Raw genomic sequence first — 27,065 nt, 5'->3', positions numbered from 1 at the left:
GGTCTACCCCCAACAACCCAGCATCTTTACGAAACGGGCCAGGTTTGATGCAGAGGGCTCCTGCCTGCACCCTGGGATTTAGCATGGTAGGCGATTTCCATTCTGACTGGTCAATGTCCAGGCCAGACCCATGATTAAATAGTTTTCATATTCCATCAGACATGCCCCCACGAGACCGCCCAGCACCGGTGAGCCTGCTCAAGCCCAGCAGACAGCCCACAGCGGGTGAGGCAGCCTCTGTAGGGCTGCTCTGCGCCGTCTGCCCCCTAGGGCCTGCGGCCAGCACCACGCACTCCCCCACAGCCCGACCCAGTGGAGGAACACAGGAAATGAGAGGCCTGGGATCCACCTGGCTCTCAGAGGACTGGACCATCTTCTCCTGCCTGGCAGGCTCATCACTGGGATTTTTTTTTTTTACTGCCCTTTTCTTGTCGCCAACCCTCTTTAAGCTCCCTAAATTAATAATGATGAAGCTCTTTAAGCTCTAACTCCAGGCTTTGTTTTTGATGATTTCCGTTCTCCAGGGCCGTTTTCTCCCACTCCGGTAGCCCTCTAGCCTCTCTCCTTCATTTGTATCCATTCTCAGATATCCACAGTGATAATCACTGATTAGGTCATTGGCGGGGGAGGGGGAGGAAAGACAAGAAAAGGAAAGAAATAGCCATTTGGGTATTGGGGAGTGGAGGGTTTGGGTCAGAAACAGTGTGAAATTTCAAGAGCCATTTGCCCAGTGAAAGGACTCAGGAGGAGGAAGAGGGTGGAACATCCCTGAAGGATCAGGCATAACATCCAGTACATGGCAAAGAAGGTACGAAGGGTGTCTTCTCACCCAACAGGAGGTCTGAGTGGGGACCTGGGACAGCACACCCTCAGTGGTGGCCAAGTCCCATGCTCCTGTGTCCCTCTGCTTTGCCATCCTTGGTCTGGGACTCTCATTTTCACGATCAAAATTCCTACTCCACACCCTGTGCTTTTTTTTAAATCAGAAATGCAAGAGTTCTCCCAGAAGCTCCATTCAGTAGGCTTCTCTTCCATCTCATAGGCTCATTAGGAATTTGCAACATTCCTGCAACAAACAAAATTAGGGCTTGTCACCAAGGGAGAGGGGAGAATGGGTGCTGCGTAGGGAAGCAGCGTTGTGGGCTCTGAGGAGAGTCCAGCCCCTCCCGCCTCTCACACTCCATCTGCACTGCTGGGGCCTGCTGCCTGCCACCTTCCCGCTCCCCAAGATGCGCTGGGCTAAACTACAAGGCGGGGCTTAGAGTTTCTGGTGGGAGGAGAGCCCCTCTAGATCGTCAGCATGATCAGCTGAGCGCTTTACCATGGACAAGGGGTTGGTCGGTTCCTCTGGTTCAGCGGTGAAAAGTCCCCACTTTGGGAAGAGTTAGAAAGCCCTGGGTGTTAACCTACCCCCCTCCCCCGCCCCTGCCAAGTTCTAGCACTCACAGCTGCTGCAGGCTCTAATGGAAAAGGATCTGATGCTCTCATTTCCAGGCCTGCCATAAAGCCCTTCTGCAGAAACTTCAGCCTCTCAAAAGGGCTCGAGAATAAATTATGCATTAATCACCATCTGAAGATGAATGGAAATGACCAGACATGTGTAATTTCTGAGCAGCATTAACCCGGAAGTTGGTGGAGGGCAAGAGGAAATATGGTGGGATGAGAAGCAAAGAAACCTCTTGGGAGCATTGACTTTTCTAGATACATCTCTCTGGTCCTCCAGGTCGCTCTGGCTGGATGGGCCCAGGTGACTTAGAAAGCTGGATCCTGAGATATCTTTTTTCCTCTATTTTTATTTTTATATTGGAGGATAATTGCCTTATAATACTGTGTTGACCTCTGTCATACATCAACACGAACCAGCCACAGGTATACATATTCCCCTCCCTGCTGAACCCTCTTGCCATCTCCCACCCCATCCTGGGATATTTTCACCCAAGAAAAGAGCCTTCCACGCACGGGTGGATGCTGAGGCCTGGTCCCCTGGAGCTTGTGACATGTTTGATCACTCCTCCCGCATCTCACACTTCTGAAAAAGGGGTGGTGTGAACCTCACCCACAATGAACCTTCCCCCAAGGCCCAGATTGCCCCCTGCTCTGTGAAGAGTAAACCTCTGAGAAGCCTTGCTAAGCATTAAACATCTTGGGTTTTTAGCAAACATCTTTAAAATTGAGACTCTGGGGGGTGGTGGGGGGGAATGTTCCGTGGGAAGTACTGTGTCATGGGAGGACTGCAGACCTCAGGGGCAGTGGCCCTGGATTCCGGACCCAGATTCTAGATTCACCACGAGCCTCCCTGGTCTCTGGCCATCCGTCAGTCTTCCCATCCATAAGACGAGGGTTGGAATTATTGGAGACTAAAGATCACTTCTGGCTCCCATTCTATGACTCTAGGGATGGACTCTGTTACACTCAAGTATGTGGTATTTCCTTTCTGAGTTCATTTTCTCAGAAAATGTGAATTAATCAAGCATATTCGTGACAGTAACATTTGAGTGGTTACTATGAGCTCTGGCAAAGTACTTTAAACCTCATAACTCTTCACCCTCCCAGTAATCCTCTGGTGGAGTAGGTGGGTATTATTAACAGGTCCAGTCTTTGGATGAAGTAACCAGGCTTAGGGAGATAAGTAATCAACCACTCCATTTCCACTGGGATGTCTTAGAGGCAACTTCAGTTTAGTACTTTGGAAACCGAACTCTGGTCTCCCCGAACCCAGCCCAGCTAAACGTGCTTCTCTCTCTACCTCCCCTTGCTCAGCAAGATGGCAACTCCTTCCTTTCTCATACCCAGGCCAAAAGGCTTCAAGTTTCTCCTACCTCCACTTCATCACAAATCATTTAGGCTCTCAAATATCTGCTATTTCTTACCACTCCCTGTGTGACTGCTCCAGCCTAAGCTTTCATCGTGTGTTGTCTGGACCTTGGCAAGAGTCTTCTCACTAGTTGCCCATTTCTAGACTTCTGTTTCCCATCACGTGCACATACATACGTGCACAGACATACGTGCACAGACACAAGCAGATGTGCACACATGCACATACCAAGAGTTGTTTTTTTTTTTCTATACCACAGTCAGAACGATCCCTTGCAAATGTAAACTGTATCATGTGTGTGCTTCATGCTAAGTCACTTCAGTCGTGTCTGACTCTTGCGACCTCATGGGCTGTAGCCCGCCAGGCTCCTCTCTCCATGGGATTCTCCAGGCAAGAATACTGAAGTGGGTTGCCGTGCCCTCGTCCAGGGGATCTTCTGGACCCAGGGATCAAACCTGCGGCTCTTATTATCTCCTGCATTGGCAGGGAGGTTCTTTACTGCTAGCGCCACCTGGAAAGCCCAAGCTATATCATTCCTCTGTTCAAATCTTTCAGTGATTTCCCATCTCACTGAGGGTGAAATCCAAAGTCCTTACTCTGGCCTCCAAGGCCCTCCAAGGTCTCCTCCACCCACCCTCTGTCTTCTCCTCCTCTCCCCTCTCCCTCCAGCCCCCCAGGCAACCCCCTGGCCCACCACCCTTCCCGTAGATATTCTAGTGGCTTGCTTCACCACCTCATTCTGTCTCTCCACTGAACCGTTTCTCTGCCTAAATAAAACAGCACCTCCCTCATCTGTCTTGTGCCCCTCGCTTGGTTCATTTTTCTCTGTAACACGCATCTCCACCTGCCATAGTTTATATTATTTGTTTATTTTCGTGTCCTTCTCCCCCCTACCAAAGCTCTACAAGGACAAAGACTGTGTGTTCACTGTTGAGCCCCCAGGGCTGAAAGAGTGCCTGGCATCTTAAACAGTCCCTCAGTGTGACCTATGGTGGCAATCATTCGCAGTGCATAAGGGCATCAAATCAACACATTGGACACCTTAAGCTGACCCAGTGTTATATGTCGATTATGCTTCAGTAAAGCTGGGAAAATAATAAACCATTCAATAGATACAGGTGGCCCCTGTTATCTGAGTCTAATCCATACCTGAAATTCCACTGGATAGGGAATTTGTGGGCAGCAGAAGCCCATATTCTCTTACATTAAAGGGGAAAGTAACAATGTGTTCCCTGTATTACCTATATTTCTAATCACTTATGAAACAACCCACTGTGGATTTCTGCATGATATAGGGCATTTAATATACCAATTACCTAATTATTTGACTCTTAATGAACTCATTAGTGAATATGCTTGTGTGCAGAATGCTACAATACTGAAAGAATTACATTTTCCTTCTACACAGAAAGGAACTATGTACTGCAATGTAAATAAACAATAAAACGATTTGTTAAAGATACACAATGAAGGCAAATATAATTACCAAAACAAAATAAACAACTTTTTAAATGCTTATTGACTCAACCCAGAGCTGGTCGAGTGAGAGGTGGAAGTCACTGAATGGCGTGACTTTGGGGAAAGAAAAGCCAAAGTGAACTGGAGAAGGAGCTGGTGAGACCATCCAATGCCCAATGCACAAGCTATTTCCTGATCATGGAAGTCATAATCAGTCTTCTCTTCCTGGTGTTCAGGAATCCGGAAATGGATGGATGACTGTGGAACATTGCCCCAAATTATAAATGTGACAGCAGGATTTAAAAAAAACCCCACTAAAAATAGGCATCTGTTTTTAACTACTATGTAACTATGTAATTTATAATCTACACTGGGGACAATTTTGAAAGTGAATGAGAGAAAAATATGTTTTAAGTATTTAAAAAATATATGTTTAAGAATGCATTCATAGATTGCCAAGTTGGTTTTATCGTAATGGTCAGTCAGTTCAGTCTCTCAGTCGTGTCCGACTCCTTGCAACCCATGAATCGCAGCACGCCAGACCTCCCTGTCCATCACAAACTCCCAGAGTTTACTCAAACTCATGCCCATAGAGTCAGTGATGCCATCCAGCCATCTCATCCTCTGTCGTCCCCTTCTCCTCCTGCCCCCAATCCCTCCCAGCATCAGGGTCTTTTCCAATAAGTCAACTCTTCACATGCGGTGGCCAAAGTACTGGAGTTTCAGCTTTAGCATCAGTCCTTCCAATGAACACCCAGGACTGATCTCCTTTAGGATGGACTGGTTGGATCTCCTTGCAGTCCAAGGGACTCTCAAGAGTCTTCTCCAACACCACAGTTTAAAAGCATCAATTCTTCGGTGCTCAGCTTTCTTCACAGTCCAACTCTCACATCCATACTGACCACTGGAAAAACCATAGCCTTGACCAGAAGGACCTTTGTTAGCAAAGTAATGTCTCTGCTTCTTTTTTTTTTTTTTTCATGGAAAAGGTCTTAGTTTATTCTTTCATGAAAAATCTGCACAAGCACCACAGATACAGTCACTGCAGAATCTTTACTCCTTCTGTTGTCCAATCTCCAGCTCACTTTTTGCCAGCACCAACATTGGCCTTTGCAGTCCCCCTGACTTTCTTCATTCTGTTTTTGCGTTCTTTTCACTGTTTTTACTGTTTTTCTTCTCATACAGGCCATGTCTTGCAAGCCTATGTTTGGGCTCATTCTTCTTCGCATAATCCAAGGAGTCATAAATCATGCCGAAGCCAGTTGTCTTGCCACCACCAAAATGGGTTCTGAATCCAAATACAAAGATGACATCTGGTGTGGTCTTGTACATTTTGGCCAGTTTTTCCCGAATTTCTGTTTTAGGTACTGTTGCCTTTCCAGGGTGAAGAACATCAATGACCATTTGTTTCCGCTGAAGCAGTCGGTTGGTCACGAACTTCCTAGTCCGGATAGTTACTGGGTCGTTCATGATGGCGGCTGATCTTCAAGCAGCCAGGGAGGAAAAGAGTGCTTTTTAATATGCTATCTAGGTTGCTCATAACTTTCCTTCCAAGGAGTAAGCGTCTTTTAATTTCATGGCTGCAGTCCCCACCTGCAGTGATTTTGGAGCCCAAAAGAAAAAAGTCTGACACTGTTTCCACTGTCTCCCCATCTATTTCCCATGAGGTGATGGGACCAGATGCCATGATCTTAGTTTTCTGAATGTTGAGCTTTAAGCCAACTTTTTCACTCTCTTCTTTCACTTTCATCAAGAGACTTTTTAGTTCCTCTTCACTCTCTGCCATAAGGGTGGTTTCATCTGCATATCTGAGGTTATTGATATTTCTCCCAGCAATCTTGATTCCAGCTTGTGCTTCTTCCAGCCCAGCGTTTCTTATGATATACTCTGCATGTAAGTTAAATAAGCAGGGTGACAATATACAGCCTTGGCGTACTCCTTTTCCTATTTGGAACCAGTCTGTTGTTCCATGTCCAGTTCTAACTGTTGCTTCCTGACCTGCATACAGGTTTCTCAAGAGGCAGGTCAGGTGGTCTGGTATTCCCATCTCTTTCAGAATTTTCCACAGTTTATTGTGATCCACACAGTCAAAGGTTTTGGCGTAGTTGTAACAGTAGGCCCATAAAATAATTTCTGCCAAAAATTATTTTCAAAAATAAAATCATTTCTACAAATTAAAAAAAATCAGCATCTATTCATGCAAAACATTTAAAATTATTTAGATCTAAAGAGTTAAAAATAACATTAGCAGAATAATCTTATTCACAAACATTTATTGTAATAAATTCTAGAGTCAAATCTATATATAATACTATGGAACAGGTATTTTTCTAAACAATGTATTTTTAACATTTATATTTCTATTTTTTTTTTCATAAAATTGCCTGCAATCTTTTCAAAGTTGCATTTCATATTGAGATATTTAACATTTTTGGAATTTCCCTGGCTGTCCAACAGTTAAGATTCCGTGCTTCTACTGCAAAGGGTGTGGATTCCATCCCGGGTGAGGGAACTAAGATCCCACAAGCCATGCAGAACCTTTTCCTCAAAAGACTTACTGACCATCGATTTGACATGGGTTTGGGACCTGGGGCCTGGGTCCCTTTGCTGCAGCGCTTGCAGGTGGAAAAACGTCTCCTTGAACAATAAAATACAAAGAAATAACATGGGACTAAAAATAGCTGCCAGCATGTGCAGTTAGGGCAACTTATGGACAACAAGATACAAAAAGACCAAAGACCAGCTGCCACTTCTGAAGAACCAGAAGCAAAAGCAGGGTGCTGGGCCTGCCCCCTGCACTCAACACCACCAAAGGGGCAGGCAAACCACCTAGCGACCCCCTGGTGCTGGACCCTTGGACACACCCCTACCTTCACCCCATATGAGGAGCCACCTCACGCCTGCTCAGTGAGGGAGCAAGCAAGCAAACAAGGGAATTTGTCCCTTGTTCTCGCTCTCTCCTGCTGCAGCAGGGGCCCCAGCAAAGCCTTGTCTGGATTCCCTGTCCTGCCTCTTATCAATTTCTATTGATTGAGGAGGCCAAGAACTCTGGTTAGTAACAAAATAACTCTTCTCAGTTGACCATAGTATTTCTAATTAAGAAAAATATTCTTTCTACAGGTGCTGAGGTGCCTGGTAAGTGAAGAAGTAATTCTGATAAATGGAAAATATTCCCAATTCTAATTTTTTAAATTGAAATGTGTTACTATTTCAGTCCCAATCTTTTCACAGGTGTCATCCCTTTGTCATTCATGGAAACTGTGACAGATATTTTATGAGATGAAACTCATCAAATAAGTTGTCTCTATTTATGATTTTTAAAAATGTTTTGCCAAATTTAGATGCTACAAAGTCACAGATTTTCACAATTTCATTCCATTCCAGTACAGAATATAAACTCATCCAGTTAAGTATAAGTGAACTGAAAGTAAAAGTCGCTCAGTCATGCCCAACTCTTTTCCACCCCAAGGCCAGAATACTGGAGTGGGTAGCCTTTCCCTTCTCTGGGGGACCTTCCCAATCCAAGGATCAGACCCAGGTCTCCCCCATTGCAGGTGGATTCTTTACCAGCTGAGCCACAAGGGAAGCTCAAGAATACTGGAGCGGGTACCCTATCTCTTCTCCAGGGAATCTTCCTGACCCAGGAATTGAACTGGGGTCTCCTGCATTGCAGGCAGATTCTTTACCAACTGGGCTATCAGGGAAGCCCTGTTAAATATAAGAGATTCAGCCAAATATTCTTCCCATAAATAAGATATCTCAAAGCATAAGTATTTACTCTCAAATTTTAAATTATTTGATTGCTTCAACTCGTTCTTTGTTTTTGTAGGTACAAATCTTGTTTTCAATAATTAGTTTCCTAAAAGTTTCCAGAGCTGGACTTTTGGCTCACCATTCTTTGAAAACTTGATAAAGGATTACCAACTTATTTTAAGTAAGAGGCAAACAAAATTTTGAGGACTCATTTGTTTAAAAAAAAATCAAGTAGAAAGTCATTATGTATTGTATTATTCTTGAGTTGATTTATAAAACAGCACTTGAAAGGTCCAACATTTCTAAAATCTTAAGAACATGCAGAAAAGGGAAAAAAAGCACATACTGCCAGGCTGAAGGACTTTTTAATTCTACATCAGCTCTATCACCAATATTTTGTAATTCGGTTTCTCTGTGTATAAATAAAAATATTTACAATGTCTGTCAACCATAGCTTCTACTTTGTTGGTAGACTCTCACAGCTTGTTTGGATGCAGTTTTGGTCTCTGAATGCACTACAGTTAATTCCAAATACATTTCTGCTTCACAGATTTCTTAATTTAGTAATAACACTATTTTTTCCCATTATGCTGGGCTCCACTGAAGTTGGTATTTTTAGTACCACCACCGTCTTCACTGTTGAATTATTTTTAAGTGAAGTGATAAACTATGATAATATCAGATGCTTTAATCTTTGACAGAATGATCTTTCAAAAGCTTTGAGTCCATGAACTGGATCAAAAAATAATAATAATAGTCAAGTCATTATTTAAATTAACTGACTTTTTCTGGAAGAAACTGATACAAAACTGTCATCATTTAACTGTTTGTGATATTTTTTTAACTGGTGGGCCCATTTCACAAATTTCCCTTTCCTTTTCCTATGTGCACCAGAAAAGATGAAGTCAAAATTAAGCAAAATTAATTTGGAAGAATAATCATCTTACCTAACTGAAAAGTCAAACTTCTCAGAGTGATATAAAAACACGACTACACATGTGAAATCACTAGGCATAACTGTGTTTAAAAGTTAATAATTTTTTTAAATAGACGGTGTTGCTTTTTCATGAGATTTTGTCTTCTGAGTTTACCTGTGGTCAGTGCTATTATTACAGCGCCAACAGCATCTGACAAATGTTAACAAGTTTCACATCCATCAATATTCTTGAACAAAGACTACCTAGTACTGAATTTTTCATTCAACATGCACTTTTCTCTAAAGCTCAAGGCTGCAGGGAGAGTTTGGTTTGGGAGTTTTCTTTTCATTTTGTAAAAAACTCCCCAGTATTATCACAAGATAAAAGCATATAGATTTACACAATGTAACAGATGACAAGCCACTTCAGACCATTCTGTCTACACTCCACACAGTGGCACCAGCCACTAAACTCTGTTTCCAGCAGGTGTTTCACATCCACCCAAACCCCCCAAACCTCATGGGTCCTTCTGACTGCAATGACTCTGTGTCCCGGTGGCCCCAGCATCTTCCTGGAGCTGAAGCTCATAGCCTAAGTTGTCAACAGGGGCAGCGGCAGTCAAATGCGGCGAGACCAATGTATCCACTATTTGTGGATCAAAAATGTTTTTAAAAAATTCCAAAAAGTTCCAAAAATCAGAACTTGAATTTGTCACGCTCTGATAAATATTTACATAGCAGTTGCATTGTGTTTACGATTATTCACATAGCATTTACATTGGATTAGGTATTATAAGGAATCTAGAGATGATTTAAAGTGTGCGGGAGGATGTGCATAGGTTATGTACCAACACGAAGACCTTGATGCTGGGAAAGATTGAACGCACGAGGAGAAGGGGACAACAGAGGATGCAATGGTTGGACGGCATCACCAACACGATGGACATGAGTTTGAGTAAACTCCGGGAGTTGGTTATGGACAGGGAGGCCTGGTGTGCTGCAGTCTATGGGGTCACAAAGAGTCGGACACAACTGAGCGACTGAACTGAACTGAGTCCCATTTATGTAAGGGACTGGAGCATCCGTGGATTGGGTGTCCTTGGGGTCCTGGAACCAACCCCCAGCGGTACCAAGTGATGACTGTGATCCTCCCGTCACTGAATACTTAAGGGGATCACTAGTCCCTGCCCACTCAGGCCTGAGGGGAACAGGCTCTCCCTGAGTCCCTCCAGAAGGAATGGCTCTTGTTGACTCCCTGCTTGGCCCCCAGAATGGTGAGAGAATGAACTTCTGCTGCAGCCCCAGGAAACCAGGAGGCTGCCTTCATCCCTGAAAGGACTCAGATCCAGTCTTGGCTTGCATGCCGAGAACCACAGCTCTCTGGCTTGGCAAACTGGCCCTCACAATTTTTAAAGATTTTGGACTGTTCTGGAACTGACCTGGCACAATACATCTTTTCTCACGGCACATCCCACTTTAGGGTCCACTCACCCAAGGAGAGGTGAAGGGGATATGGTAGGTCTAGGTAGTGAGGGTGACAGGATTAGTTTTGCTACATCAAATATTCTGGAGGGACATCAAGATAATTACACAAAAGTATGTAGTTGTTGTTCAGTCACTCAGGTGTGCCCAACTCTTTGTGACCCCATGGACTGCAGCACGCCAGGCTTCCCTGTCGTTCACCATCTCCCAGAGCTTGCTCAAACTCATGTCCATTGAGTCAGTGATGCCATCCAACCTATATTGGCCTGCCCTTAATCCCTGCAGCTCCCCCTCACCTCCAAGGTCCTACTCTCCCGTAATACTTCAGTAGAATAGCTTAGTCAGATATCCATAAATTTAAAAACATCTAGGGCTTACATTTTATAGGGCATTTAAAAAAATTTTTATTTTATATTGTAGCATAGTTGATTAAGACTGTTGTGTTCGTTTCAGGTGTACAATGAAGTGATTCCGTTGTACATATACATGGATCTATTCTTTTTCAAATTCTTCTCCCATTTAGGTTTAGTCCAAATTCCTATCTCCACTCTGGACACCACCCTTCATTATTTCCTCAAGGCAGACTTAATACCAAGGAGGACGGTGAGGAAGAGTTTACTGCAGGTTTGGGAAGAACTGGAGAAGCTGGGTGCATAGCATGGATTAGGAAACAACCTAAAATTGAACACCAGGCACCATGCTTAAGAGGCCCTTGGCATCTAATGCTCCTGACTACTGGTCTGCTCCCTTCCTGTGCTCATTTCCCCCTGCACTCCTTAGAGGCAATGCTTCTCAAGGATACACAGGCTTTTCAGGTGGTCTTCTAGGTCCAGATCCCACCTCTGATATCTCCTCCTTGTGTCATCCTGGATGCATTAAATAACCTTTATGTGCCTCAGTTTCTTCATTTGAAAAACAAGTATAATATTACTCACCCATAAGGGGAAATAAGTATTGATATAGGCGACATGTGGATGGACTTCAGAAGCATTATGCTGTGTGAGAGAAGCCAGACACGGAAGGTCACATACCATCTGATTTCCTTCATAAGAAATGCCCAGAGAAGGTAAATCCATAGAAACAGGATGCAGACTGGGGGTTGCCAGGGGCTGGAGGAGAAGAGAATGAGGAATAACTGCTTACGAGGTATTATAGATTGAATTGTGTTCCCTTGAAAAGATGTATTGAAGTCATAACCCCCAGTACCTCAGAAGATGACCTGATTTGTAAAGAGAGTTTTTACAGAGGAAATCAAGTTCAAACAAATTCACTCGGGTGGCCCTGATCCAGCATACGACTGGTGTCCTTATAGAAAGGGGAAGTTTGGGCATAGAAACAGACACATAGAAGAAAGGCAACGTGAAGATACACAGGAAGAACACCGTGAGCAGAGGAAGGCAGAGACTGGACTGATGCAGCAGAAACCAAGGACCACCAAGGGTTTCTGGCCGTACTAGCCACTGAGAGAGGCAAGGAAGGCCTCCATTCAAAGTCTTAGAGAGAGTGGGATGATCTGAGAGAATAGCATTGAAACACGTACATTACCATATGTAAAACAGCCAGTGGGAGTTTGAAGTATGGCGCAGGGCGCCCAAAGCCAGTGCTCTGGGACAACCTGGAGGGGTGGGGTGGGGAGGGAGGTGGGAAGGGGTTCAGGAGGGAGGCGACACGTCTATGCCTGTGACTGATTCATACTGACGTATGGCAAAACCCGTCCCAATACTGTAATTATCGTCCAATCAGAAACAAAGCCTTAGAGGGAGCCCAGTCGTGAAGACACACTGATTTAGGAGCCCCAGACTGTTGTTTTAAGCCATCCTAGTTTGTGGTACTTTGCTACCGCAGCCCTCGGAAGTGAACACAGTGGGTACCAAGTTTCCTTTCCAGGTGGTGAAAGTGTTCTAGAAATAGGTAGAGGCGGTGGTTGCAGAACATGATGAATGTCACTGTATTGTTCACTTTCAAATGCTTTATTTTGTGTTCTGTGAATTTGACCTCAACACACAGATATACATACAAGTATAATAACACCTATAAAGGTTGTGAACATTCAATGAGTCAACACGCAGGAAGCATTTAGAACAGGCCCTGAGAAACAGTAGTTGCTCAGAAAAGGTTAGATAATATTACTATTTTCGACAGTCTCTCTCCAGACTTCCCACCTCCAACCATCAAATAATGAGCAGTAATTAATCCCCCCAACCCTGATTTCTCTTTATGTGGAGTATTTGTGCTGTCTCCTTCTAGAACAAGCTGAGTTGAGTCCTGAGTCTGAAATGCCTTCTCTTTACACACAGCCTGACCCTCAAGTCATTTTCCACAGAGTTATTTCTCACCCACAAGAGGAAGGGTACCTCCCATCCACCCACCACCCCAACCACCAAGTATTCAAAACATAGCAGCAGAGAAATTTATAAAAAATGGCAATTATTTCCATCCCACTAGGAGGCTGCATATAGAAAAGGACTCATTTCTCCACTACATAAGCTTAAGCATTTTGAGTCCTTCCTCTTGAGGGCGTGGGTGGTGCATCGTGAGGCCTGAATTTAGGGGACCCAGGTCACTCTCCACCTGCCACAACTAGCATTTCTGTAGACTGTGATGGCAGGAGCCAGGAAGGTGGGTTACCCACACGGAAATCAGATACCTAACCTAGGCCTCTGAGTTCTATAATCAAGTGAGTTGACTGTCCTAGAATCAGTTCATTCCACCTAGTGGGTGGGTGGTCAATGTATTAAAATAGTGGAACACCCAAAAGAACTAAGAACTAAGGTCTTGATAAAGGATAAAGAGATCAACAAAAAATTACTTCCTGCAGAATTCCCTGGTGGTCCAGTTATTAGGACTCCACGCTTCCTTGCCAAGGGCCCAGGTTCGATTCCTGGTCAGGGAACTAAGATCCCATAAGCCACACAATGTGACCCCTCCCCCCAAAAAATTAAATAAAAAAGAAAGAAAACTACTTGCTGACATTAAAGCATTCTTGCTTTTCACCCTACCCTATAGAATTACAGAATAGAAAGAGAAAGCTTTGCTAAGTACTGAGAAACCAGGCTTCAGAAGATTTGATGCTTTGTGCGAGTAGGAAATTGATCACGAAGAAAAGGAAAAGAAAAAAACTGTGCAAGCGAACCGAGCAATGAAAGAAAAAATTCAAGGAGACATGTGAGACCACAGCAGCCGATTTGAATCAAGCATGCCATAGATTTGGGGCAAGCTCTTTTGAAAACAGATGCCTCGAATTACATTTCACAGAATTGCTGTTAATGCCCTACAACTTGTTGTAACATGTGCATCTTCAGGAAGGTCCTTTTTTATTTTTAATACTGTATTGTTTTTTATACCTGAGGACAGAGTATGTAAGAGTGAAAATGTATCAGCCATGCATCTGGCTGGCAAAGCACTGGTTTGAGCGATTCTATTACAAGATAGATACATGTTTATAGCTTAGATGCTTTCTTCTTCGTAAATATTTTCTCTGGGGTTTCCATGATCTTCCCTATCCTTTTAGGGATCAGTTAACCCCCAAATCAAACACCATTGTATGAGCTATGGAAACAAGACAACTGTTTCTCAAACAATTGCAAAAGGAGGAAAGACACATCAAATGTGCCATTCTCATTGCAGTACTGACAGGTTGCTGGGAAAGGATATCCCCTCCCTTTCATCTGTTGAGGTTATCAGAAAAATTGAGGCTACATTTAGGAAGACAAGAAGAGTCCTTACTATAGGACAGAGCAAGTGAAAAATTTTATGAGTCAAACAAATAGTGATGGTATAGTTATGAAAATAACTGCAGTCACCATTTATGGAGCACATAGGCCAGGCCTTGTGCTGAACGGTCCACCCGATTTGTCTCATTTAATCCTTCCAGCCACCCTATGGTGGGTAAACGTCTTTATACCTCTTTCACAGACGAAGCAACTGAGACTCAGAAATCATTGCCAAATTCACAAGCTATTAAGTGGAGCCAGTCCTCTGATTTAGGCTTATCTGATTTTGAAACCCATAGGGTTAATTACAAAGTTCCTTGCCAAATTCAAAGTTCTCACATGCCCAAGGACAATGCCACCACTTCTCGCCAGGTGACTCTTATTCTTTGTGTCAAAGGGCATAAATAACCTGTAGCTTCCAGGGCTGGCATTCCTATTGGGGGTAGGTCTGTTTTTCTGAAACTGAGAGAGATCATTTTCTTCTTGCTACCCAAGGTAAGCAAAGCACACTCAGTCTTTGGGATTAAAAAAAAAAAAAAGCCAACAGATATAAACAGGAGGTAATATAGTTATTGCAAAGACAAACAATAAAAATGGAGTCCCTGAATGGAAAGATGATTGCCCTGCAGTCAAGACATAATTGCTAGAGAGTTAAAGAGAAGAGAAAGAGGAGGGAGGGAGAAGGTGGGGAAAGAGACCCACTCAGAGCACAAGATAAAGGCAGAGAAAAGTAAATGCTTTTCTCAGATAATTAAAACTGGGAACTTACAAGATACGAAGTTAGACACTGGGTAAATTATATATCTCTAATTCTTCTACTGAAGCGCCATGGGCTAGAGACAGCCTCCCAGGTATTAATGAAAAGGCCTCAGCATGGTGCTCTAAATTCGCCGCAGTGTGCCAAATCTAACAAAATAAGCTCGGAAAAACCCGCAAAAATGGCAAAGTCGAATCCTTTGATCAGTTGTTTCTCTTACTGGCAACTCTTCTTAAGCTGACTGCCCCTCCTCTCCACTACTCCACCACCATCCCACATACACACATGTACAAGCACACACGTGTTCATGCACACGCAAGACCAGAGACGATTCTAAGAACACTTTCTGGATGGCTAGCTTTGCCCGGAAATGTGTTTCATTATTCTTCAGTTAAATTTAAGCCATGTAATCATCCTGCCGACAAACTGAGGCCTAATGACCTGCCACACTTAGCAAGAACAAGCCATTCAATCCTTAGACAGTGGAGGTGCAGCCTAAGACAATAGAATTCCACTTCCTCTTTGGGCAGTTTTTGTTTCATTCCATTTCTTCTAAGTGGGTGAAGAGCAGGAGGGTCAAAGGTCAGCCACGCTTAACACTTTGAAGTAGGCCACTCACTGTTTCCTGGGCTGTCTCCTTCTTACTCAGAACCTTCAAGTCTCTGTACTTCCCTTTCAAAAACCTCTCCAATGTCTAAGGCCCACTCAGATCCTACTGGTAGGGGTGTAAATTAATACCACCTTTGTAGCAAGTCATTTGGCCATGTGTATCAAAAATCTCAAGAATATACTTTTCTGTGAATCACATAAAAATATAATCCATACAAAAAATGTATGCACAAAAAAAATTGTTACAGAATCATTTAAAACGGGGGAAAAATACAGTGCCCAATTACAGGAGACAGTGTGGCTAAACAATGATCCACCCATTTATGCAAGCATGGTTTTGTCATTAAAAGGGATTATAACATGATTAAAGTTAAAAATAGCTACACATTTACAGGATAAACTCAACTATAATATGAAATATCACCCACAGAATGCAGAGCCATGTGAGGTGTAGTTACCTCTAGTTTAGATGACAGAATTATGACTATATATAAGATCATAAAAGAAATAATATTTTCTTATAGCCATCTTTGCCTTTACTGTCTAAATTTCTGCAATGAGTATTAATGTCTTCAAGGCAGGAAAGCGTAATGGTTAGGAGCAGTCTCAAGTCATGACTGAATGACTACATGACTTTAAGCAGCTTATTTAATTCCCTGGACTTCAGTTCCCTCACCGATAAAATGAAGAGAATTTTGTTACTGGAAGGATTAAATGAATTAATATACAGACATACTTCATTTTACTACACTTTGCTTTACTGTTCTTCATAAACATTGCATTTTTTTTTTTTTTTTTGCAAATTGAAATTTTCTGTCAACTCTGTGTTGAGAAGTCGATTGGTGCCACTTTTCCAACAGCATTCACTCACTTCATGTCTATGGGTCACATTTTGGAAATTCTTGCAATATTTCAAACTTTTTCACTATTATTATATTTGTGATGGTGATCTGTGATCAGTGATCTGTGATGCAGCTATTGCAAAAAGATAACAACTTGCTGAAGGCTCAGGTGATGGCTAGCATTTTTTTAGCAGAGTATTTTTTAATTAAGGTGTGTGTGTATACATTGTTTTTTCAGACATAACGCAATTACACCCTTAAAAGACTATAGAACAGTGTGAACGTAACTCTTCTATGCATGGGAAGCCAGAAAGAATTTGTGTGCTTGGCCTTACTGCAGTCGTCTGAAACTGAACTTGCAATATTTCCTGCATACTCCTGTATATAAGGTGTTCAAAACAATGACCTGGAGTAAATACTCAGGAAACATTACCCACACTATTAAACATTTATTGAGTGCTTGTTGCATGCCACGTTGAATGTTAAGCACTGTGGCTGAAAAGATGACCACAGTTGATTCTTGCTCTAGAGTAGAGAAAGCAGACATATAAAGAGACACAACTCAGTGGGTATCTCCCAAGATACTATGGGAGCAGAGAAGAGAGTCCGTACCCTTCCAGGGAAAGAATTTTCACTACCACTGGGATTAGAGCTCCTCAAATAGTTTCGGATTCTTCTGTTACTTTATCTTTATATATTTTAGGCAATTTGGTAGGGAATGAGTATCTGTATGGTAGCTGGTATCTTAAATCTTTAGAGCATTTTCTAGTTTCCAGACTGCTGTCGTCTACACCATCCAAAATGGCTCTCATGTGACACCTACAAGGCTGGCTATTTTTCAGCAAGGGCTTAGAGACATGAAGTGGGTTAAGGCTCCTCGGATAACAAGGGACAGAGATGAGACACAGACTCAGGTGCTGTGGGACAGAACTGGATGTCACACCAGAGATGTTGCAGAAAGGACTTCTCTGTCAGTGGAGGCTCATGTTTTCATTCATTATGTTCACAATTTCTATTACTACAAAAAAAAAGTCACAGGAGGAAGAAGGCAGAAACGAAAGATCTAAAATGGAGACTTTGAGCCAGTCAGCCATATGACTGTCTACACAATGAAGTCAGGATCTGAAATGCAAGCTCCATATTTGACAAGGGAGTCTCCCGTGACACAGCGGCAACAAAGAGGTTTGGTGCATCAGTGAGCTGGTAGAAGTTGGGAAAAGCCCAACATGAACCCCTAGAGAGAGAAGGTTTGGACAAACTACCACCAAGAGCTCAGACTATTTACACAGATTACTTGTTGATCCAAGGACTATGGACCCTCTACTCACTCATGCCTGCTAATTTAATTTAGGCTTGCATTTGCTGGCTGCCTTTGATCCTATCATTCATCCATAAGATTGTCTGGTATGTACCCAGCTATTGAGAAGCAGTGTAATCTAAAGGAGACAACAATGAACTTGGAAGCCAGTGACCTGAGATCAAACTTAGTTGAGCTATTCATTAGTTGTTGGGCTTCCCTAGTGGCTCAGACAGAAAAGAATCCAACCTGCAATGCAGGAAACTTGGATTTGACCCCTGAGTCAGGAGAATCTTCTGAAGGGAATGGCTACCCACTCCAGTATTCTTGCCTGGAGAATTCCATGAATAGAAGAACCTGGTGGGCTACAGTCCATGGGGTCGCAGAGAGTCAGACACAGACGAGCGACTAACACTTTCACTTTTCATTAGTTGTATGACTTTAGCAAGAGTCTTTCACCTCTATAAGCTTTAGCTTCTTCCCTTATAATACTGAAATAATAATACCTACCTCCTAAATTTGTTGGAGATCAAACAAAATATATATTTCTGAAGCATTTAGCATACTGGCATGGCTCACAAATAGTACTTACTCTTCTGAATAAGGGAATGGACTCTCGATGCTATTCAAGCACATCATTAGCATTATGGGTTAGTCATGTGTCAGGAATCACAGAGTCCTAACTGTTCAACATGCATGCCAGTCAGTTGGACTACTACCAAGTCACCAACAGAAGCCTTTTCCACCGGAACTGAAGCCTCACAGTGAAGAGTTTCCTTTTTATCCAACTCCCATGGCCTTCACCCAACTGGATGGATTAATCCACTATTTTGAACATCTAGGTCAATAGCCTTCATTGTTGTCACAGAAAATTGAGAGCTGCTCTAGGATAAAAATAAATCTCTCCCAAGACCTACATTTCTATATGGAATCTGAGATGCACTGAGTTGCTCTTGATCAACACATTTTTCCATTGCCAAAACAGATCTTCTTCATACAATAACAGCCTCGCAGTCATTTCACCAACCATATCTCTGTGCCCGATTGTCATGAATGATGAAATATGATTAGCAAATTACAGTTCTCCTGTTTTATTTTAAGGGAATTTAAGGAAAATGAATGAACTGAGCTATTTCACATTATTCAGTAGGATCATTTAAATGGGTGGGTAACAGAGAACTCAAGACTGATGGCAAAAAAAAAAAAAGAAAAAAAACACAAATAATGTTGCCACTCCACAAGCTATCAGCATAGCTGATCTGTGCCTCCTGTCCTCAGCAGTTGTGCAATGCTGTTGTACATGGTTAAACAGTTGCTACTTGTTTCTGGCATCTTTATTTTAGTACTGGATGAACTGACCTGGAATTTGTTAAAGATTACTTCATATCTAAAGGTGTGAAAAAGACGAGATCATTATCATATTTCACATTGTGCTTTCTTTCTAAGTTAGGTCACTTTTAACAATATCTCTGTGACTTGAGTAATGAACTAAACTCCTCTGCAAGGTACAGAGTGTCTTGTTTTAATCACATCCATTTTACAACGTACTGTACTGTGGGAAAAGTTGGGGTTCTTAGAATTCTTGTTCAAAATAAAGCTGCTTTCCTACTTTCAAATATCTTTTATTGATAACAGTAGAGCTTTGGCATTGCTAACTTTTTTCTGTCTTCAAGTCCTAGGCTTATAATTCTTATATCTCTCCCATGAAGTTGGCAATAAAGAAAAAATCTATACAGTCCCTTTTATTTTCCCACTGATACCATTATAAAATTAGAGAAACATTTCTACGAAAATAATTTGGCCCCGAAATGTAATCAAAATCACATTTAAGAATGCAACACATATTTTAAGTACATGTTTTAGAAAATAAAGATAACTTGTGTTAAGCAATATTCAAAATAGCCACACAATAAGGGAAAAGGCACTGGACTTGGGTTTGACTCTTAGCAGCCATGCAATTTGGGGGCAAGTTATTTACCTTAGCAGTTTTTTTTTAAACTGGACTAAGAATACTTATTTCATGGGGTCATTATAAGGATTAAGGGGCACAGTAGTATAATATCTGTTATAAAATATAGTTTAATAAGTATTACTCAAGTTGAATGAATGATTAAATATAAGCTATGAAAGTAGATACATGAAGTGGTAACAACGATAAAAAAAAAACTGAATTTCTGAATATTTTTAAAGTACAAGTCTAAGATTGTCCATATTTTTAATAAAATCTTGGTTGACTTCTTCACAGATTACACATGTAATACAAAACTGGACAAAATAAAACATTTCAGAAAAACAAGATACAAATTATGAAAGTTTCTCATAATTAATGAATCCATAATTTTTGAGCTTGCAGTCACACCCAGGTCCAACAAAGGTGACTATCCATTCTGCCTTACCTGAAGCTATGTCAGTTTACATCTCTCAACCTGGAATAATTATAAACAGTGTCTCTTTCACATTTAAGCTGTCTCAGTATGGATGATATATGTCCCCTCAACCCATATCCTACCTCCCAAAAAGAACCACCACCAGCAGTTGGGTGCCATGTTCTTCATCTCTCTGTTCTTCTTCATTATTAGTTACCCTTAAAAAGCATTATTTGCTTGTTTTCCAAGCAAATATTGTTTATTTTAACTTTTTCTCTTATTCCACAGATTGACTTTTTGTAGAAACATAACTCCCAAATGTGTTGATTTTCCTATTTGAAGTAAGACTGCATAATTTTGTTTTAAATGCACTTTGTATTTCCAAGAAGGCATGCTACTGAACAAAACTGAAACATGACACTAGTTAATGCTGACTTTGTAAAAGTTCCATGAAAAAGGTAATTTTATTTGAGTTCTGCTCTGTAAATCTCATCCAAGTGAGCACAGATGCAGAAATAAACATTATTCAAATAAGTGAAGTGTAGTAAAATCTCACTAGTTTGGAATCCAACAATTTGGAATTTGAGATCACTCATAAAACATCTGAATTGAGGTTTATTCTAGCTTAAGAAGTCATTTCTTCATGACAATGAAAATGAACATTTTAAAATACGATTTTAGGGCCAAATATTTAAGAGATCAAACTGCATGTTATAAAAGGGTTATAAAAGAAAAATATATGGTTTAGTCTAATTTGACAATGCCTGAGCTTAAAAATTTTTTGATTGTCTATTACACAACTCTGTAATTCAGGTTATTCCTTAAATTATAAGGTCTATTGAGATGCGAGGGCAAACTTCATTGATTAGCTACGCAACATCCACCTTCTCCCTTGCAGCCAGATACATTCCTAGCCCGCTTTGCAGCCAGCGATGAGCCAGTCCTAACCAAATCCCTGGAGGTGGAGATGGAAGGGAAGAGCACAAGGTCTTCTAAGAAGACTTGCTTTCCTGAAGCAAATGATTGGTGCTGCCTGCTCCCCACATTACCTGCCTTGTATGTTTTGGAGTTGCAACTGCATCTCACAAACACGAAGGAAAGGCTAGGAGCAATGCAGAGATGCCAACTCTAATAGCACTGAGCAACTAAACCAATACAGGCCGCTGCTTCACTCCAGATTTCTTATTACATGAGAAAAATAAACCCTTATTTGTTTAAGCTACTGTGAGCTGGATGTCCTGTTACTTGGGGCCAAGTATGTGCCGACCCAGTGCAAGGGTTTGGGGGTCTAGGTTCCTACAACATGTCAGTGCCCACACAGGCAAAGCAAAAGCAAAACTGTGTACAAACCAGTTTTGTGGTGGTTTAGTCACTCAGTCATGTCCGACTCTTGTGACCCCATGGACTGCAGCCCGCCAGGCTCCTCTGTCCATGGGATTCTCCAGGCAAGAATACTGGACTGGGTTTCCATTTCCTTCTCCAGAGGATCTTTCTGACCCAGGAATCAAAACCGGTTATGAGATGCCTTCAAACTGTCAGTGCACAGATGGAAGTAATAAGGTTGACTCCAAAGTAGAGTTCAGAACTCCACAGACAGACACACACACAGTGCAAGGGGCTGAGCACTAGCTAATTTTTAGGCAAGAATTCAATAGAATCTTGCTGAAATAAGCCTACTTTACTTTAAACTGATGCTTCACATCCTTCTAAAAAGTAATGTGGTTTCTTTCCAGGCATCAAAAAAAGAAAAGAATAATTCCTCTCAAATCAGTTTAGCCTTTTAACTTCAATTTGGACTCCACTATTTTGAAGTAAATATTCTCAGAACAACAGGCAAAGCTATATTCAAACATAAATGTTAAACCTACTCCAGATGTAATTCTTTTTATTATTAACTGCTATTCCACTAAATCATGGTAATAAACATGGGTTCTAGAATTGGAATGCCAGTTCCCAACCCTAGTTCTACCATGGATGGACTCTGAACTGGAATTTGAACTTCTGTACCTTAGTTTTCTCATCTGTAAAAAAGAGAGAAACAGAGTTCCTCTTTAATGAGTAATCGTGATAAATTACTGAGATGTACCACGTTTGAAAAGCATGTGGAGTAATAAGCAGTACTCAGTAATATGAGGCATTATTATGAGTGTTCCAAAGTTGATTCTACTTCTTACATACAAATATACAGACTATGCATACATGTATGTGCACATGTGTGAGCATGTGTATGTACACTCATTTTTGTTCTACTCTGTATTCTCATCTAAAGCATGGATTAATGTAAAAATCAGATTATCCAACCTCCCTCACCCCAGTGAAAATCTAGTCTAAGCTATAATGAACAAATTGCCCTTAATCTCCTTTGCTTCTTTTTTTTTTTTTTTCAAAGTTCTGTATCTAGGTTCACTTGATCAAAATTTGTGTAACGGAACTCTAAAAACCATTTATTCTCATTTCCATGAAAAACCTGACAAGTATGGGTACTTCTTGAAATGTCTTCTTGGGCTAGCCCTTTTGAGCATCAGCTGTCAGTATCACCCACCCATTAGCAAACATGTTTGGGATTGTATTTGACTGGATTTTGTCTTTTTATCTTTCCCCTTCTTGCAAAATTACTGTTAACGTCTGTCTGTTTCTCACTGTCTTTATCTGTGCCCTGGAAACCCTTTCCATCTTTAAGTTTAAATACATGACCTTTGTACCTCTTAGCATCATGCTCTTCTTAATATTTTAACTATTGTTGCTTGAATTTCAGCTCCTCTGAGAATGCAGGTATTAACCAAGTGTGCCAGTTCTAAGGTTCCCAGTTTTTTTCTTTTCTGTAGTAAAAGAGGTTTGTCTTTTCCCCCTTTGTACCAGCTTACCCCAAACGACAAGTACCCCTCCATCTCCTCTCCTGAACAAAGTGCTTCCTCCTCCCGTGGATCAAGCTTACTGCAGGCTGTTTTCTCCACCCGGCTTCTTCCCCACATCCCAGCGTTTATCATCCTGAATGCTCCCACTGTGAGATCACTATCTTTCAAATTGCCTCCCTGAGCTGCAGCTGCCACCACTCCTCTGCCCTGGTCAGTGTCGAGTCTAAGAGACCTGTCCCCTCGTCAGCTTCCCTATCTCCCACATTAAAAAGTTGTCATCGTCACATTTCACTTGTCAGCAACATGATGCATGAATCAGATATTTCCTTTTACGCTTTCATCTTTGCCACACGTAAGAATTAGTGTCTAATGACACAGAGGCGAAAAGTTAATGGAAATTTAATTGAAAAAACTACCATCCCAGCAGGAATTGAACCTGGTGGCCTTAACACAGACGGCAGTTATTTCATCCACTAGGCTCTGGAATTTGGTTTAGCATGCTTGGAGAAGGATGGTATCACATTGGTAAACAGATAATTCCCACATTTTCCTAGTACTACGTCAGTCAACAGAATAACGAAGGGAGCGGGCTCTGATTTAAATGTAAGGGCTATCCACTTTCAAGATTCCAAACGGGAGTTTTAATTAAAATAGGATTTAATTTCCTATAAATGAGTTCTTCAACCCTAATACATAGAAATAATGAATATTTGTGCACATAAAACATACCTTCATCTAGTTACAGCAGCATTTAGTCGCTTCTGCCCAGAAGAACTCCAGGAGAATTTTTCAAGGCTTATAAGTCACACCTCAGATTTTTCTAGAGGAAGTGATGCTATCTGAATACTTTTATCCCTCTTCCTTTCATATTTTTCTCCAGAAGCCTAAATCATGAAGAAATGGACAAGGTACACAGTTTTGATGATTTAACAGTAATGGAACCTTGCAGGAATTTAGACCATCAGGCTAACATTACATATCTTTATTTAAGAATAAATTAAGCTTAGCAAACATGTATTATCCAGATTAACCTAGAGTTTGCACCCAATGTGTAATATTCAAGATTGAGTGAGGATTCCTGAAAGATTGAGAGAGGTATCTACCCCTCAGCCCTTGGTTTGCATTCAGCATTTTAGAACATTTTGCTATTTCCCTGAGCTTCTTAAGCAGCTGTATGCACCACAATATGTAACTTTAACTAACTTAACCTTCAGATCATTGAAAAAAATATAAAAGATTCACAGAAAAAAGCCACAGGTTGAAGGTACTGCCAATAACATCAGCCCAAGCAAACCATGAGAAAATGGCAAAGCCCGCAGCTCTCACACTTTGACAAGCTCTACAGCGGTCACATCACAAGTGAACAACATTGAAGCTTTCATTTCCAAAAGGTCAACCAATAAAAGACCTCAAAGTTATTTTTTTAAACTTGTTTACAATGGGGACCAACACCCACAATCATTAACACCGAACCTTGCATTATGACTTGAGATATTAGCCAGTGATGATATGGAATCTTGGTGATTAGCAAAACATTAAAAGAAAAACATGCAGAACTAGAAAGCAAATGTCTACAGTTTTAATTAGGCTTAAAGTTATGTGAAACCCAACCAGGATTTATAAAACTGATTAAGTTTAATGATATTTAAAAGCCTCTCTATCGTGAAGGCAAAAATGTTTTTGAGTTACAAGCAAATAAAAATCATGTTGCTTTCCCAGTACAGTGCACGCCAGTAGAGAATACAAGTTGTGTTTTTCCAAAAGGACATGGATCTCATTGGCTTAAACAATATAACATCCTCATGCAAACTACTGATCTAACATTAACAGTAAACCCATATTTCAATGATAGGCTGATCCTTCCAACAAAAATCATAAAATCCACCGGCGTGATTTTCTGTTAATGAAAATTAGGAAGACGCAAGCTTTCCTTTGTTTCTTTTTCCTATATTTCACAATGACATTCACTGACTTCTAGCTGGCATTTGCGAAACCTACAGTAAAGTGACATCACCTGCGTGTTCAACTTGTACATATTCACTCTCTCCATTCAAGGGGAAAAAGCAGTGTGAGAAAGAGGAGGGGGTACCGCACAGGGCAACAGTAAGGAAAGAGAGGAGGGGAGGGGAAATTTTTCCAATAACCTGAGTGATTCTACCCACCCTTTCTCTCTATGTGAATGCCCTGGAGAACACAGGAAGGGAGAGATGTGAATCTACTCTGCCCTAAATCAATGTTTGCTCCTGCTTATCTCGGAGCCTCTTGCTGAGACGCTAATGTTTAAGGATCTGGTGCTGAAAAATTAAATGTTTCGTACATAGCCTTTAACTGTATATGTGTTTTTGTATATACTATACATACCAATGCTATAAACTATGCATACTGCATGAAAATGGGCAAATTAGAACTGAATTTTTAAAAATATAATAGCTTCTCACCTTCTATGCTGACTTTAGGACCTAGTCCTCCCGTATGGTGTGATCCCAGCGTATGTATACTGGGACTGAAAATTCAGTGGAGAGGTTGGCAACGGAATGTGTATGCTCAGTCATGTCTGACTTTTTGCAACCCCACAGACTATAGACACCAGCCAGGCTCCCCTGTCCATGGAATTCTCCAGGCAAGAATACTGGAGTCGGTTGCCATTTCCTTCTCCAGGGGATCTTTCTGACCCAGGGATTGAACCCATGTCTCCTGCATTGGCAGACAGGTTCTTTACCATTGTACCACCTGGTAAGCCCAATGGTGTAAGAATGGGGAAAAGGAGTTTCACCATCTGGAAAGCAAGGGTATGGCTAGCCTTAGCTTCAGAAAGAGAAGTGGCAGGGTAGGGGTCGGAGGGTAAATCACACTGCTGAAAATGAGTACAGCTTCAGGGTTTGTCCTCAGAGGGTGTCCCTGGGATGTCCTGTTCCCGTTTTGAGTTTCCTCATATGACTAAATCAGCCACTTCCTTCTCTCTGCCTCAGCTACTCCTCCCAAGAAACAGGGCAGAATATCTGCTCCTTGTTTATTGTCACAAAATAATATAGTGGTTGGTGATTAGACCTAATTACTAGGTCATCTGTTCACTGATGCTGAAGTATTCAGCACACTGGACAATCTAAGAAGACAGCCAAATTTTCACTAGAAAAACCCATCCTGGTTCAACCCCCAACGAGGGCTGAACAGCGAGGCGTAGGGACAATTAAGATAGAGTGAATGTCACTTTGTGTGACAAACATCACAGTGATGCTCTTACTTAATTTAGTACATCAGGAGAAGGTTTTTCCCAGTGTTAAACCCAAATCCAAAAGGCTTCATCTGAACTGCTTCGGTTTCCTAATCTCAACTGAGTGATATCCAAAATACATAAACAACCAACCAAACAATCTGGGAAAATCCTACATGAGCGCCTGCAGTCTGAAAAGCTGCCATAAGTAATAAGCCCTCCTCACTCCCCCTGCCCTGAACTCTGGGCCCCTTGCTGCGTTCCACAGTCCAGTGCTCTCTAACATGCCAGGTTAATGCTGAGAAGGAACTCAAACCACAAAGGATCAAAAAGCAAATATTTTTGCCCAAAGCTAATGTAGCAAATTACATGCAAGATCTCAACTCCAAGAACCTTTTAAATGGTGCAAGTCTACACAAACACATAGCATCTAGTCTGCCAAGACTTAAAAACTAAATTAAATCTAAGTCAAGTCCCACTGGGGGACTTATAGAACCAGTTTAAAAGACTGGGGTTCTGGTCTTGGCAGGACCACTAGCTTATATTGTCCCCTAGGTAGCTGATTTCTCTCACTGGGCTTCTGTTTGACTGCCTACGAAGCCAACATTCTACTCTGAGTGCACAGTGCTACTAACGGTAAGGTGAGAAGGTGGGCAGGGCACTCAGAGCTCCACTCAAGAAAGGTGTCTACGCATCATCAGAAATTCATCTACACGCTCTGTCGCCCTAACTGGGCTGCTATGGATGACTGTGTAGTCTGAAATGCAAAAGGGCACAGGAGGAGCTAAAGCCAAGCCTCTTTCCACTTAGAGCAGGGCTTCATCCAACTAGAGGAAAGGGTCTTAACCTTCACACGTGGTGCTCTCTGTCTCCAGGCTCAGACAAAGGGGTTGATGTTTCAAAATTCCCTTAAAGATAGCCAGGCTTCCCTGGTGACTCAGACGGTAAAGAGTCCACCTGCAACGCCGGAGATCTGGGTTCAATCCCTGGA

The 27,065-nt window shown here is 41.7% G+C and overlaps 1 pseudogene; it reads right to left on the bottom strand.

Moving 5' to 3' along the window:
* Nucleotides 1-5,234: 5,234 nt before the first annotated feature.
* LOC136151452 (small ribosomal subunit protein eS24 pseudogene) lies at nt 5,235-5,792 on the bottom strand (annotated as a pseudogene).
* Between the last annotated feature and the right edge of the window lie 21,273 nt (nt 5,793-27,065).

This window comes from Muntiacus reevesi, chromosome 20 (assembly GCF_963930625.1).
Source record: "Muntiacus reevesi chromosome 20, mMunRee1.1, whole genome shotgun sequence".
Classification (NCBI taxonomy): Eukaryota; Metazoa; Chordata; class Mammalia; order Artiodactyla; family Cervidae; genus Muntiacus; species Muntiacus reevesi.
This window is presented reverse-complemented; position numbering and strand designations above follow the sequence as displayed.